This window comes from Lytechinus variegatus, chromosome 13 (genome assembly GCF_018143015.1).
Source record: "Lytechinus variegatus isolate NC3 chromosome 13, Lvar_3.0, whole genome shotgun sequence".
NCBI classification, from domain to species: Eukaryota; Metazoa; Echinodermata; class Echinoidea; order Temnopleuroida; family Toxopneustidae; genus Lytechinus; species Lytechinus variegatus.
This window is the reverse complement of record NC_054752.1, coordinates 5,274,001-5,291,849: the sequence shown is the minus strand read 5'-3', so window position 1 is coordinate 5,291,849 and position 17,849 is coordinate 5,274,001. Positions and strand designations below refer to the sequence as shown.

The 17,849-nt window shown below is 36.6% G+C and overlaps 1 pseudogene; it reads left to right on the top strand.

The window, feature by feature from the left end:
• Positions 1–6,200: 6,200 nt before the first annotated feature.
• LOC121426787 lies at positions 6,201–8,200 on the top strand (annotated as a pseudogene).
• The last annotated feature ends 9,649 nt before the right edge of the window (positions 8,201–17,849 follow it).

Here is a 17,849-nt window from a genome sequence, read left to right as displayed (position 1 = left end):
ACATGTAAGTATATGACTGTTTTCGGTAAAAACTGAGAAACTGTAAGCATGTCGTACCTTTTTTTTAAATTTCAATCAGATTTTTATAAAATTTGTAAGCGTTATGCTTGCTTGACTTTTCTATATTGATTCAAATTATTATTTTGGGTGGGCTTGGGCTTTAAACAACAATTGATAAAATAAAATTGGGTGTCTATCATTGCTATGCTTGGGTTTCCGCTTTAATAAATTTCATCGCTCCTCAAGGAATCCTGTAAGACTAATTATTTCAGGAGTTAATATGTGACTAATAAGAATCAGCAAAAGAGAGACTTGCAGAGAGAGGTAAAGAGAGGGGGGGTAGAGAGACAGGGAAACAAAGACACATTGCAGTTAAAGAGACAGGAAAGGAAGGAAACAGGGCAGGAGGGGACGAGAGGGAGATACAGAAATAGAGACACAGGAAACAAAATAGAGGGGAGAGTGAAGGGGAGACAGAGAGAAAGAGATGGAGAATCGGACGAAAATTATTCAAGGAACGAGACAGAAAGAAAAAAATAGGGAGAGGAGAGACGGCAAATGAACATTGAGAGACAGAGAAGGAACACCAGACAGATAGATAGAAAGAGAGGAGGAGTGGGGATAGTGAGAGAATAGGGACAAGCAGGGCCGTAGCTAGAGGGGGTATGGGGGGTGTGACACCCCCCCCTCCCCCCCCAACATTCATCGCAGTCGGCAAAATCATGTACCAGTCGGCAAAATTGAGGAAAGGGGAGAAAAAGAAAGAGGGAAAGAAAGGAAGAGAAAGGAGAGAGGGGAGAAAAAGAAAGAAAGAAAGAAAAAAAAAGAAAGAAAGAAAAAATGAAAGAAAGAAAGAAAGAAAAAGGAAAGAAAAATAGGGATACTAACTTCGAAGAAGGTTGCGACTTATAGAATAAAGACAACCAGTTGGCAAGTCCATGGCCAAGTCCATGTAGCCAGGCTTAGAGCCCTGCTAGTCAGCCAAATACAAAGGACAAAATCAGATGGAGCTATAATAACACACAAAGTAAGCCCCCGGTCCTCGCCCAATATAAACAAGCTTGTAAGTTTGCAAATTATACCACAATTATTGACGATTTAACGAACACATTAGTTTTGTAAAATTAGAGGCAAGACTAGTTAAAGAAATATGGGATGGGATGAATTTTCAAGGTTTCATTTGAATAATCAAAGCCAAAGTATAGTTGGCAAATTATAAAGGGGGCCTATTAAAGTGACAGAACACTTTGCAAACTACCAGTCAGCAAAGTGATGTACAAATACTGCCCCGTTTCAGATCTGAAAAGAACCGAACACAAGACTTAAAAATCTAGTAACTCTGCAGTTGGCAAATTCATGAAGACAAGTCTACAACTTGTAGACTTGTCTACTTCTCTCCCCATCGGCTGGTCCCCCCCCCCCCCAAAAAAAAAAAAAAAAACGGAGAAAAAGAGGGAGAAGAAAGAAACGTAGTGGGAAAGAAGAAATTATTGTACATTATAATGTTATATTATGTTATGTTATATTACATTATTTTTTTCATAATTTGACCCTAACCCTATAACTTCATGAATTCCTAAAATCAGCCTTAAAATGTCTCTTTTTCTAATCTAAATATCAAAAATTTTCAGCTCGCGCTTCGCGCTCGCATCATTTGATTAGTGAAAAACGTATAGTCTTAGTAGATTCCCGCAAACAAGCCTAAGAATGCCCCTCTTCAGATCTGAATTTCTTATATCTTCAGCTCGCACTTTGCGCTAGTGAGATGCGTATGATAATCATGATAGCTTCTCCAAACTGAGATTAGTAATAATAATAATAATAAAAAACAGTACTTGTATAGCGCATATCACAATTATGAATAATGTCTCTATATGCACTTCCAAAGGACTTGGATACTATGACTATGACTACAAAAACTCTTCATGTGTTTGGATGTGATTCTAACAAAATCAGCAATCGCTTAGCACTCGCATTCATTAGATGACTATGGTGAGATATGTATACTTTTAATGGATTCTAAAAAAAAAGAAATAGTCCTGAAAATGTCCCTGTTTAGGGTCAATATATACATAATTTTCAGCTCGTATTTGGCGCTCGCATCATTTTGTTATCGAAATAGATAAGATCTTCGTAAATTCCTACAAAAAAGACTTAAAATGCTTCTCTTCAGGTCTGAATTACCTAAATTTTCAGCTCGCACTTCGTGCTCGCAATATCTCGTTAGTCAGATGCGTATTTTAATCATGATTACAATGACTACAAAAAGTGTTTGATGTTTAATGACAAAATCAGCAAGCACTCGGCACTCAAATTAGATGAGTATGGTGAGATTAGTATTCTTTCATTTGATTCCTAAAAATGGTCTTTAAGCTTTCTCTGTTTGGGGTCAATAAATACAAAAATTTCATCTCGCACTTCGCACTTGCATTGTTCGTTTAGCGAGAAAGATAAGTATTTTTATTTTTTTAAGAATTGCTATTATGTCCCTTTTTAGGTCTAAATATAAAAAATTTTCAGCTCGCGCTTCGCGCTCGCATCATTTCCTCAGTGGGGGTACATTACATATTCGTTTAGTGGCACAGTCCTTAAAATGTCTCTGTAAGGTCAATAGGTCTATACGTGGCAATTAAGCACGCTTTGCGCGCTCACCGAGTGACTCAACATTTTTGCCAGTGCCCCCCCCCCATGGCGTGACCCACGGTAGCCACATTAGGGTAAATCATTATACTGCGAGTTAGCAACTACGGCACACTATAGCCTTTCTATTTTGATCCAAAATGTTTATTTTTACAGTGCAAATATCTTTGTTTATCTTTGTATAATTTACCTTAAAGTATTCACCAAATGCCACTAAGTCAATTCTAAAAATTCACTCTTTTTACATGTTATTATTGTAGGGGGGGGGGGCACATACCCATCAGACTCCCCCTGTGCTCACGTTGGCGCTGTCACACCAAATTTAGTTGGCAAATTTTAGCTGGTACACCCCCCAACAAAATGCAACAAAATGCTTCCTGTACGTGACGTGCCTAATTTTGAGAACGAGATCCTTTTTACGCGTTACTTTGATCGCGCCTGGTATCCACTCGTCATTGTAAGTGGCCCCCGGGGTTCAAATATATATCAAAATGAATTCAACAAAACGCACTTGTCACTCATGGTATAAACATAAAAAGGCCACGTTTGCCAGCTCAATTTATCGTGTTCGATCATGTGTGGTGTTATTTTGGAAAAAAATATTTGATTTCAGATTTGTACATTGTTATAACATACATTCATTGGCAATCTGAGCCAATGATCAGTAATAGGTGAGGGGAGGGAAGAAAAAAAGTTATGGAAGAGAGAAAGCTGGGTTGTATAATACCTGATTTTTTTTTACATTTAATTAAGAATAAAAGAGACCTTCCGAATACACCCCCAATCCAAAACATACCAAATAGTGTCCTTTTGTCAAGAACATTATTCATTGGGGATCAGTTGTTGGTGCCACAGCAGCCAAATTACTAACGTGTACATGGTGTAGTCACATAACATCTAACGTCAGGCGCAATCTCATATTTTTCTTGTTTTTTGGTTCTTTTTAGGGGGGGGGGTGTTTTTCAGAAGGATTAAAGTGGTCTGAATTATGAGCCTAGCATAGTACCTTTGACTATTCCATTGCGTGCCTTGACACACCGTTGACATGATTTTGTTACTCGTGCTAGGCTTGAAGCAAGATCCAAGACCTATTTGTTATTTGATCGTTAAAGTGTTACCGCGCGACTAACCATATAACACGTATCTCCGACAATAAGAGTACAAAATTACATAAACGGCATAACTATTTATGAAATCTCGTTTTCCTCTTTACTAGTTGAAGGTACTAGTTCGTTAATATCCCATTAATATAATATTGAGAATTTCATCTTGCTACTAATAAATCAATGAACAGGATGAACTGAGTAATTGACGTATTTGGTATTAAGCACTATTTCTATCGAAACAAGACCAATATGTTTTTGGACAAGAGGCTTTAGAGTTCTTTTCTTATTGAAAAAGCACCGTGAGAGGGCCCGATAAAAAAAACGATATCAAATTCAAATTCTAACAATTGGACAAGGATACAATGGCACCTACACCTATGTTAATATAATATTAAGAATATCAATGGATAAAATGAACCGAAGAACTGATGTAGTTGGTAATTAGCCCTACTTTTATTTTATTGAGACAAGACTAATTGGCATTTTCCATTCGGACAAAGACTGGATTTCTTTTTTCTTTCTTTAGAAAAATGATAAACATCTCCATGAGAGGGACCGATAAATGAAACGATTCCAAATTCAAATTCTAACAATGGGATAAGGATGCAATGGCCCCTAACGATATTCATGACAGCATCTGGGTCAAGAGTGGCAAAGTGTGGATTAACGCCTTGCCCGAGGACACTGGACCACGGTGGGATTCGAACACACGACCCTCTATTTTCAAGGCTAGAGTCAGAACCACTACACCACGGCTCTTCCCGACACTTCTGATACCCGAGTAATGAGATTCAAATTATTGACCCTTTCAAAAAGCGATAGATGGATATTTAGATGTTAGAATGATTTGATTGCTATCTAATTTCTTATAATGGATCCACCCTTCTCTTTCGAGGCATAGCATGATCAAGACCTACCACCATTACCCCCCCCATTGCCAATGATTGCTGCATATTATCTTTTATTTCAGTTTGAATAATTATGCTACATATTATAAGCTTGATACAGTAATTATTAATTCCTTGTGTGATTATTAAACCATTTAACCTTTTGAGGTGCAACGACTATCTACCATCATATATATCCTTGTATATAAATTTTCTTCTCTTCTTTTCTACACCTACTACTACTTGTAGTAGTAATAGTAGTAGTAGAAGTAGTAGTAGTAGTAGCAGTAGCAGAAGTACTTCTTCACTTCTCTTCTTCTTCTTTTTCTTTTTCTTCTTCTTCTTATTAAGTATTACTATTATTACCATTATCATTTTCTTCATTTTCTTCTTTTTATTCTTCTAGTTTTTGTTTTTCTTCTTCATCTTCTTCTTGTACTACTTCTTTTATTTTTATTTTTCTTCTTGTACTATTTGATTTAGAAGGGCTTAAAGGGGAATGTTGAGTCACTCGGCTTCTCCTTACATGTCATTCTAACTTTCTATATAATTTTGTAGGTTTGGATATATCATTTCAAGTCAACTCAGTCATTTTACCTCACTGTCACTAAAATGATACTTGATATGATTATGTCCGTTATGTATCAACATTATTCAAAATTTTGCAAACAGTTAAGGACTGTCTTCAAAAGAAATCTATACTCATTGTATGAGCCGAATGACCCAACGAGCATGACGAGAGATGGTCTAAAAAGATATCAAAATAGACAAGAAAACAAACCAGACATGTATGGTGGGCATGGTGGTGAGGCTACTGCTAAAGAAAAATCGTCAAAATATTTCATATATTTCTTTACTGATGAACAACGAACCTTGCATGTTGTAATCTAGTTTTCATTTCATTATTATTATATTCATGAAGTGCATCAGTGCTATTCATTTATTTCTTTGCTCATGGCATTACTTTATCAAACTATGTATTCAAGCATGTCAAATGATTCAGTCATGTCAGTTGTGAGCGTGCAATGGTTCTACATGCCACGTCACTAGATAAGTTCATTGGCACAACTATCATAATAGACTCCATGTTTGTTACAAGAATTAGGTACATCCAAGTTGAACTGATATTTTGTTTCTACAAATTGTTTATTATCGGAGATTTAACCGACTCGGCTAAACCTGTGACTTACAAAGGTAAGACCATCACTTTTGTGTTGGTTTGATAGTGTTATCGTGTTTTTTATTTGATAGAATGATAATTGTAATTGTAAAGAGTGCGTGATTTTGGTCACAAAAAGAAGCACATTTTTTGTAAAAAACGAATATTAGAAAATAATGTATGAGTTTAAAAAAAAGGTACGCGTACTTGGAACTTTAAATGTAAGTGAACACTAACCCCGCCCCCCCCCCCCCCCCCCTCTCCCCTTGGCTTTCTCTCTCTCTCTCTTGCATACTATTTATTACGACAAGGGAGTTTTTTCTGATAAAAAGATATTGTATATTCTATTAGGCCTCTTGCTTTTTGCGATATCCAATCTCTCTCTCTTCCTTTTCTTTACAGCTCACATCCTCACCTTCCTTTAGTTTTTTTCACAATGGCGTCTGAATTAAGCTCTGTACAAGAGGGCGCTGTTTGTGAAGAAGCCGACTGCGAATCGATTACTGACGTCACGTTCTACGTGAAGGAAAAGAAAAAACTCTGTCATGACTGCGCCTTGAAAAAAGAATGCATCGGAATAGAAAGAAGAGGTAGGCTTAACATGTACTGCGAGAAACATGATAAATTAATTGATCTATATTGTAAGATACATGGCATCCCTTTATGTGTCTCTTGCACTCTAATAGATCATGGGCAACAGCAATGTTTGAAACAAGACGTAGAGGACGCACTCCGGAAATCAAGGCCTCTCTCGGCATCCTCAGCAAAAAGGTGATCGACAGAATAGAGATGCATGGAATCAAAGGCATTGAGATTCGTCAGACCAGACAAGCCAAAGACGATCGTTTGCATACAATTCAGAACGATGTTGATTCCATAATCGAAATCGCGATCGAAAGAGACAGAGCCAGAGAAAGGAAAGATGCTGATAAGATCGACAAGGAGATTGATGGGGAAAATGAAGAAATTCAAAAGGAGATTCGAAAGCTCCAGGATAAGATTCACGAAAACAATGAGAAGCGAGAGAAGCGGCATGAAGAAAATCGTTCAATTGCAGAGAAAAGACGAAAACCGATAAAAGATAAACAGTGCATTCTTCATGCTGACATTCAGAAGATCGCTCAAGAGATCGAAAGAAAGATTGGAGAGCTTGAGAAATCATGGCAAGACGACACCAAATCAGCAGAGAAAGCAAAAGAGACACTGGACAGAATTCTTGACGACGATAAAAATATTGTCATAGATGGACATCGTGTGCATGCATCAGTGAGTGAGGAACTAAAGAAGCAACTGAATGAGGGTGAGGTGAAAGAAATAAATCGTGTTGTATCAGGTGTGAGGTTTGTGAAGGGTGTTGGGAGAGAGAAGTATGATGGAAGAATTGATGGGTATGATGGAGAGTGGAAGCTCATTGATACAATCAATGTCAGAGATAAAATCAAATACCCGTGCATTGTTGGATGTATAGATGAAGATAAGGTGATGATCAGAGATGCACTGATTGGTGAAGGACATACCTACATGTTAGATTTGAACAGTAAAACCACACAGAGAGTGATCAACAGTAGTGATACATCATATATAATCTCATGTGCAGTACTGAATGATGACAAGGTAGTATGTGGTAGATACATCAAAGGTTGTACAGGAGACAGTCTACCTGGGTGCATCAGTGTATACGACAGACAGTGGAATCACATCAATGACGTCACAATACCAAGAAACACGACGTATACTGATGCAGGGGTGTACGTTGCAATCGATCAGGATTGTATGATCATCGCTGCTGAAGTGGGTCAGTCTATGATATACGTCATTAAGCCGGTTAATAATGAGATTATCAATACCATTACGTGTAAAGAAAAGAAAGTAATGCGCGATGTGCTGTCATCAGGTCACATCATCGCTCTACCCTTTACAAGAGATCGCAGAGCACTCATTATTGACAGAGAGGGTGATCATAAGGAAATCCCCCACAGTGATGTCATCTGGAATGTGTGCGTTGATCGTATGACAGACGACCACTACGTCGTGACATCAAATGATGAGTACAAGACGTGTGTGATTGATCAGGTGATGAGTGAGGGTGATATGAAGAAGAGAAGAGTAGCATCATTCCCTTTATCAACTAGACTGAATAAAAATAATAGATTCGACCATCTTGTCTTATCTCGAGTGATGATAACATCATCAGGGAATATGATTGCATGTGATGCAGATAATATTCTAATATTAAAAAAGCGATTCATCCTCTAGATTCATAACAGACGAATCATCATACCGAACAAGCAAATGATATTAGAAATATTGTTACATCCCACAATTTCATATTTTCAATTCATAAATTTGAAAAAAAGTAGTAGAAAAACGGACGCTTTTTATTATTCCCCTTGGTTATGGGTATGCTCCATAACAAGAAACCTATCATCCTCCCCTTATTATTATATGAAGATACTTTACACTAGATTACTTTATTTCAGTTGTTTGAGTGAACATTGTTATATATATATTGACAGCAGCTCTTATATACTCTATTTCACCCTTTCTTGTTTCAATGTTATATCTTGTATACGCCCTGCATGATATTACATTATAAATAAAGCTATTTTAAAACATCCTTATATCATGTATTTTGTATTAGATGTGTGTATAATCGTAACCTTTTTTGAATCAGTTCTTGTTACTTCACATCAATATTCAGCGTTTTGTTCTTATTCATCACTAAAATGTATTTTAGCTCAGTTGGTAGAGCGGGGGATTCGTATTCCGGTGACCCGGGTTCGATTCCCACTACACTGTAGGTGCGCTAGTGCCCTTTGGTAAGGCATTAATCCTCAGTACCAGGTCCTTCGGAGAGGACATTAAGCCGTCGGTCCTCTGGTTGCTTGCTTACAAGCATTCATTCTTTCTTAGCAATCAGGTAAAATCACCACCAATCATAAAATGCAAAAAAATGTATTTACACAGGACTGTTTTTTCTCTTATGCCAGGCTGTAAATAGGTAAACTATTATAGAAGGGTTACCTTTACTCTGGAACATATTTTAGCACTTCAAATTTACTTTTATGAATATCAAAATTATATATTTCTCATCAATAACACTAAAATTCAGTTTTTAGAATTTATACATCACAGATGAACACATATGGGCCAAAAGACTGAACCAGTCAAGACTTAAACGGTCATGCGCATTCAAATTATTTGGAATCACATGTGCACTGTATACAGACTGAATCTGTGGATACGAGCGAATGCATAACGATATTTCAAATCATGTTGCTTTTATATGTTGCGATTTTATACGTCACAAAATAATGTCATTTATCACTGTCCTTGAAATCATACTTCTTGCATATGATTATATATCCGTATGTAAATAGCCTGCTATTGTGTACATTTAACGCCTTTGAAAAGAACGTGCATATACTGTCTTAAATAATAACAATTTTCATATCTTGTGATTAATTTGACAGAGAGAGAATAACCGTTGATAATGGTCATTTTCCATGTATCTAAATGCGCGCTATCTTGAATAAGTAATGTTTTGATATATCGCCAGGTTTGGGCCCGTCGTGGTCTAGTGGTTGTGATTCTCGCTCTTTAAACAGAGGGTTGTGGGTTCGAATCTTATCCACGCACGTTTTCCTTCAGCATGAATGTTATACACTCTGTGCTGCACTCGATCCAGGTGAGGTGAAAGCGTGCCGGCAGGATTGATTCCTTGAATGCACGGAGCGCCAGAGATGGTAGCTCGAGCTAAGGCCGGGGTAAAAGCGCTTTGTATCCTCAGGCAAAAAGTGCTACATGTATATAAATCCAGTTACTATTATTACTATTAGTCGTCATCATTATATCATGTATTCTGCACCACGTGTATTATAGCTATGGTAAAATAATTAATCAGATTTTGTTACTTTTGTTACTTGAGATGAATTTACATTAATTGTTATTCCTGTATAGTTCCATGTACATGAAGTGTTTTTCTCTAATGAGAGGAAGAAGAAAAACTATTCTAAAAATCGACGGCTTCATACTCTGAGTTGCAGTTTACTTTTTTCCTGACTCTTATATGAACAACAACAACAAAACTCTTATTACCATCAGTGAAACGCATTCTTTCGTGGAAAGTTTGGATATTATGTAAAAGTGTGTATACAATATAGACTAAGCCTGTGCACACTTGACGGCCTTACGACATGTACGAGAAGACACAAATTATTTCATGTCATACATTACTTTCATTCGTTCTGATTCGATTAAGGATATCGGTCACGTTTTATGTATCTAAATGTGCATTGCCTTCAGCATGTAATTTCAGTTTCTTCATACGTTTTAATTTCAAATACCATATGGAAACATTTTCACAAAACAAAGAATAATGATACCATGGACCCTACCAGTTCCAGTAACCTGTCGTGCTAGACATTGCTCAATAGGCATGATAGGACGTTTGCTACGTTGCATTCTGAAATTGACAAAGAATTCACCGGATTTTACCGAGAGGGGAAGCTATTAAGATTCATTTTGGGAAATTGCTCATTGCATTGTTTGAGACCATGAATTCATTTTTATAATGTAATCGATTCTTTCTAGGGGCAATGCTTTGCTGTAAGTTACTCTATCCATAAGTGTTTCTGTGAATGTAAGACTTACAATCGATTGCTAGTATGTTTATTCTGTGAAACATATATGAATTCACAATTTTGCTTTCATTAAATTGTTTAATTCCGAAGTTGATACAAAATGCTGTAAATACGTTTATTAATACATATGAACTTTCATATCAGTTTAGCTTTCTTAGTTCATAACACATTCATTTCTAATTATGATTGTACGAACGATTGAAATATGATTCAGTTGCAGGAATTTGATGAGCATTTCTACTAAGGGGTCTTAAAGCTTTGTTTGTAATCATTGGTTATGGTTGAAACATTGTTTTATGCCAACTCGAATCCTTTTCATTAATTGTTTAGTTATTCAAAGTTGATTTGATTACAAATATTTTATTTGAGAACGTGAATGAACTTGGTTTGGAAACAAGATGTTCAAAATAAAGTTGAGATGTTGGTGATAGTTTGGAATGTTTTTCTTTTCTTTCAAACGCATTATCCGATCATCGTTTTTTTTGGCTGTTTAATAAATTATACACAATGTATTACAATTTAACGGGAGTTAACATATTATTGGCATATATCTGCTTTGATACTAATAAGAAAAATCATCTTGGCGTTTATCATTGTCATGTGAAGATTTATGTTTAAATAAAAAATTTTCACGCATCATAGATTCCTGGTAGACAATTTTTTTTCAGGAGTAAACACGTGACCAATACAAATCGTCAGGAAGAGAGACATGCAGAGAGAGAGGGGGGGGGGGGGGGTAAACAGGGAAACAGAGACACAAAAAACGATACAAAGGAGAGATGGAAAGGGAAAACAGGGAAAAATGAAGAATTTATGAAAAAATAGAGTGAAAGAGACAGAAAGGAAGGGAAATGGCAAAAGACGCCAAGAGATGCCAAGAGAAGAATTTTAGGAGAAAGACAGAAACAGAGAAGAAACATCAGAGGAATAGAGGAATGGACAGAAAGGGGAGGGGACGGGATGAATGAACGAAAGTGAAAGAGAGAGACAGAAATAGAGTTTAGTGAAAGGAGGTGGGTAGTTGACGGTTATTATCCGATCACCACGTTTAAAGGAGAATGAAACCATTGGAACAAGATAGCTTGTGTGAAAAAAGAAAAATCAAACAAACAGATCAACAAAAGTTTGAGAAAAATCGGACAAATAATGAGAAAGTTTTGAGCATTTGAATATTGCAATCACTAATGCTATGGAGATAGCAAATTGGCAATGCGACAAAGATGTGTGATGTCACTTGTGAACAACTCTCCCCATTACTTTAGTATATATTTCACTTAAACTGCCTCTTTTATCACGTCTATTAGTAGATCATGTGTTTTTCTATAGGAGGGCATGCAATACATATTTTTAAAGAATACATCATGGATAAAGAGTTTGTATCATCACAAGAAAAAGCAAAAAGAGACATTTTGAGGGTATTTCATAGTCCACCAAAGGGAAATTTGTTCATCAGTGACATTACACATCATTGTCGCATTGCTGATTGGAGGATCTCCATAGCATTAGTGATTGCAATATTCAAATGTTCATAACTTTCTCATTATTTGTCCGATTTTTCTCAAACTTTCTTTATTCTTATTCTTTGATTTTTCTGCTTCTACACAAGCCTATTTGTTCCAAAGGTTTCATTCCCCTCAAAGGTTTAACCCACTTAGACTACATTCAAATTGCTCTAATGGTTGTTTGGTCCAATCATCACATATTCTTAAATGCTATTTAGTCTAATGTCCATACTGGTTGTAATTTCCATTTAATTGCCAAATGAATATTTGATTCATAATTATTTGATTTAGTTATGTACCCTCAATGATGTGGACCAAGGGAATATTAAACGATTATGGGAATAGCCTCCCGTGAGATTAGACAAAAAGTGGTAAATGAGGTAAATGTTAACTTAGCCCAGAATGGTTATTGATATTCCGAGTCTCGACTTAGAAAGAGTTGTGATTGATATCACCTATTGAAGTCCATTAATGTCATTAGTTACATACAGGAAAATTGTCTCTTGAGTTTGTAAACAAATAGGAGCGAACTGGATTGTCAACACAAGATATATCAGACATATTAAATAAATATTTTGAAGAGACGTGGGTTTTAGGTGTTAATATTGCTGACTTTCCATCGTTGTAGTTGGTCGGATCAGGGTCCCGTTGCAGAAAGAGTTGCAATCAATCGCAACTCTAAAAATCACGCGCAATTTGATTTCGACCAATCAACAACGCGCATTCGGGACTTGCGCATGATTTTTAGAGTTGCGATTGATTGCAACTCTTTCTGCAACGGGCCCCAGATCAAAACTCTTTGTAAGACGGGGCCCTGTCTGTAGATAAACTAGGATTTCATGTTATTATGATGAGGATTAATTTATTTCGTTGATTTGAATGAATTTATTTCATTCACATAATTACTTGACAAGGACCAACTATCTAACAATAAAAAAAGAAAATAAGATAAAGAGGAAAGTGGACCAAGTGGTTGAAGCGAAGGCAGCATCCACCAGTTGAAGGCAGCGCGAAAAAAGCCATCCGTTTAGTGTTAGTTCTTGACTTAACCATTGGGATGATGGCACTACTCTTCTGCGCATGTCCATGATTATAGTGACATAAATCTTTCACTCGGGATTGGTATTTATTGCTTTGATTGGTTAATTCAAGGGCGCTAAAGGTTATTAGAACAACTGATCTACACAGCGTTGACCACGAAATGCCTCATTTCCATCTCGGCTCACTGAAATGGATTTTATCATTACAGAAAGAGAGGCCTACCCTGCAGTATAAAATAAATAAAACAAAATAAATAAATAAATATAATAAATAAATAGGAAGAGACCATTTCTTCATTGTTGATTTTATATTTGAACATTACCATTTCATTCAACAATTTTTAAAAGTTTACCCACCCCTCCCCCACCCCACCAAGAAAAGATAATAATAAATACAAATAATAGAATAATAACAATTAATAATAACTAGCATAACGCTGATTATACTGTCACTTTTTAGGTCTGAATATCAAGGGTTTTTTTGCTCGCGCTTCGCGCACACATTATTTGATCAGTGAGATACATATCCATTTTAATGGAATTATCCTTAATATGTATCTGTTAGGTCAGTATACCTGGCTTCGCGCGCCCACTAAGCGACTCGTTTTTTTTGCCCTGATGCCGTGACACAGGGTACACCATTGGTGAGCACACAGTAAGACACTGGGACAATGACCCGTATTTTGCTTGCCGCGTTTTACTTTGACTACAGTCCAACTCCAAACATATCACAATTTTGATTTTCTTTTGAGTTTCTTACATTTAGTATGCTCTTTCGGATAGATAAATGGATTTTATTAAAACATCATGTCTCGCAGTACAAACTGAAATGAACATGAATTACAGATTAAAACAATTACAAGACAATAAGCAATATAAAGTATTAGCATAGGAATTTAAATTAAAATTAAGGGGTCACTGTCGCAGTGCACGTAATTTCGGCAAGGATAAATATATATCCAGGCATCCCAAATGGGGTACCTGTAGAAAATTAACTTTGAATACAATCATCCAAAGTGCACAACGAAAACGACCCTGTAAATACTTGACATGAAAAAAATGCTAAGTTCTTACTTCGGTATAACAAGGCATAAATTAAACTAGATTCGATTATATACGTGATGGATACAGTTATCTTATTTATCATTCCGACGGAGGAAGCATGATTTGAGAGTCAAGTGAGTTGATGATTGAACCTCTATAGACCAATTTCACAACGTGAGAGGGCAGCAGACTGGTCGCCATGCTGCGGTGGGCGAATCAACTTTTATAGTACACAAGTCAATAGGGCATTTGGTACATTCGTTCGATTTTTTTTTATTTTGTAACAATTGAGCAGATTTCTTGTAAGATTCACAATGAGCATTAATCGGAGAAGTTCAGGTCGCAGCTGTGCTGTGTTCAATTGCCACAACAATTGGAGAAAGCTTCAGGATTGGAAGCAAAGTGAATGTGAAATTCACTCGCCTTGGACTCATGAAGCCAGTTTGTGTGTGAAGCCGTACTCCCTGCATAGGTTTCCAGGCCGTGATGAAGGAATGCGTCGCCAGTAGATAAAAAAGAGGGAGGAAGGGGAAGAGAGGGCCAGGGCCCTGTTTCATAAAAAGTTGCTATGATAGCAACTCCTGCTGGAACGGTAACTACCATGGCAAAAGTGAGAATTCTGCTTCCTGATTGACTTTTATAATAAAAATTGCCATTCCAGCAAGAGTTGCTATCATAACTTTTTTATGAAATGGGCATTCTCACTGTTACCATGGTAGTTAACGTTCCAGCAGGAGTTGCTATCATAACAACTTTTTATGAATCAGGGCCCTGGCCCTCTCTTCCCCTTCCTCCTTTCTCCTTCCTCTCTGTTTTATTCTCTTGCCTTGCCCCCTCCTTTTGGATACTTATAGGCCTGCATAAAATGTGGTGGTGGTGGTTTTTTGTGGGGGGAGGGAGGGGGGTTTATTTGATCATGCTTAGATGGAAATATCAGTCCCCCTCTCTCTCTCTCACTACCCCCCCCCCTTCTCACTATTCCCCTCTCCCTATCCCCCTCCTCTCACACATACTCTCATCCTCTCTCTCATCCTCTCTCTCTCTCTCTCACTCTATGTCTCGTTCACTCTCCCACTACTCTAACACAATTTACTAGCAACAAGAAGTGAGCTCCCTGATGAAAACCAACAGCGATTCTTGGTCATCATCAACTCACTTTTACTGACAAAACTAAGGGGAAAAAGTAGCCAAAGTGCAAAAATTCATCATACCTTCATCGGTCAGATATGGCCATTGTCTTACATCGTCTACCCAGGTGTCCATGCGTTATTTTATTGATTTATGATGAAGTTAATGACACAATATCAGAGCTTATCTGTAATCTTTCATTGAATTTGTACACAGAGCCAGTCGCGGTCAGCGCACTTGCACACCGCAGCAATGGCGTCGCCGATAGAGGGCCAAATACATAAACCGGCCGTGAAATTGGTCTATACTGTTAGACAGTTAAGGATTACTGGCTATCCAGAGTTTAGCCACAACTTTAAAAAAAACGACGTCAGAATAAGTCATCTGTGTTCTTTCCAACATGGGATATTAGCCCATGTGCATAAAGATGAATTTCCCCTTTCTGAATATTCTTTGATCTTCTACTAGATTCAGGAAACAATAAAAGGGAAACAAGGTCGCAGAATTACCTTCATTTCTTCTCGTTAGATTTAAAGAATTTCGAAATCTCATGACGCATTTTCTAGTTGATCGAAATATACAGTGCGTCCCAGAAAAAACGAAACCGAGATTTAACGATGATTTATCATAACTTAATCATATATAAATAAAATAGACAAATTACCTACCAATGTAAAGCGTAGAATCACCTCATTCATCTGGTATTACTTAGATTATTCCTCATTCACGCATAAGTGAGCAAAACAATGCGAAAAAGAATGTCAAAAACTCATTTGGCGGGGGTATATATCTGTATTTCAAAAAGAAAATCACATGACTAAAAATATCAATATCTTTTCTTTAATACCTTAATCACAGAAAATGGTCAAGAAGTAAAAAAGCTGTGATCCCTCGAAACAATGCTTGTATTTCCATAATTTTGTTAAATAAAGGTGTTTTTTACCGGTTTCCCACAGAAGCTATCGCACGGTAACAAAAGTCTTGATGCGTGGCTGATCGTCAACAAAACGGAGTATCGAGTGAGTTTGACTAGCCTGTAAAACCTCTTCATTTTATGAAATTATTGAAATTCAAGCCCTATTTCAAATAACTAGAACTTTGTTATTTCTTGACCATTTTCTGTAATTGACGTGTCAAATTAAAGAACAGATATATCACTTTTTGAAAATGTGGTTTTCTTTTTAAAACCCAGATAGGGCCCGCCAAGTTACTTTTTGGTGTCCCCTTTTCAAATTGTTTTTTCCCCGCGCTCACTCATGCGTTAATGAGTAAGAATCTAAGTAATTTTAGATAAAAGAGGAGATTCTAAGCTTTACAATGGTAGGTCATTTGTCTATTGTATTTGTGATTAAGTTATGATAAATCATCGATAAATCTCGGTTTCGTTTTTTGTGGGACGCGCTGTACATATTTCATGTCTTCACAGTCATGAAAAACATATTTTATTTATTCGCATGCGTTATGTGCATCATGTTTACATTTATGTAAAGGCCAATGCATGTACTGGCTATTAATTTGGAGAATTGGACTCTGCCCTCAGCTATATACATTAGAAATGTTGATACTGGCACTTCCGCCATTGCCTTCATTTCAGCTACAGTATGGCCCAAGCATCCGGGTCAAGTCCAAAGTCACAAGGAAAAGGGAAATTACACGATGCAAAGCTTTTGTACAAATTTCCTTGAATATTCAAAGTCAATGCTGTTGTATTAACGAAAAAGTATGCAACTTATTTAATCTTCCGGTACGAAAACATAAACAAACCTAGAAAAGTATACATGTTTCATGCTGTGATTTGGGTTCCAGATTAAGTAAAAAAGAAGACTTTTTGTCAACCCAAGAAAGAAGATTTGAATTTTCAATTGGTAGAATTTGTAATTATTCAAATCCTTTTATTATGTGAAACATATTATGTTATGGTACCTGTAAAAGACATGAATCCTATTTTCAAGGGGTTATTGAATATTTCACCAAGTTTATGTGCTTGACAGGACAAACAGCAAAGGATTCATTTCTTTTAACGGCAATGGTGTATTGAGTCATTTTTTTTATGGTGGGGGGGGGACACCCCAAGCCCCAACCCATCAGTATGCCACTGTTCAAAGGAACCATAACCTTTGTAGCACACAATCAAAGGATTTGAAAAAAAAACACGTTTTCCCATACTTCGGTTTTGAAAAAAATTGTTCTTGCCTAAAGAAGGAATTTTTAATTCTAAAACATAACATATTAAAGGAACTGCAGAACAATTCAAGCCAATAAGTAGATTTGGAAATAAATTTTGACTGCGTAATTCGGAAACTATGGCGAAAGTAATAAAAAGGTTAAGAGGAAGTCTGCTGATTAGCAAGAAGTCCAACCATAATATTTTTATTTTTATATAAGGCGTATTGGCTGAAATTTATGAAAAGTGACGCGAGTGAGCGAAACGAGTGGCTAAATTTTGACATATTCATGACAAAAATCTAATTTCGTGATACATGTTTATTTGGATGTAATATTCAAGAAAGACAATGAAGAATCTTCTCTTAATTTTCTTTCCCTTTTTTTCTTGGTAATTTTTGTTCAGTCTGACAATTGTAACACGATTGCCATTTTGAGGATGTATACAGTTTTGTAATTCATAAATCAGATCAGAGATATACATGTGGATCATGGGAGGGGAAAGGGATGGAGTCGACCGCCCTTTCCCTCCCCTAC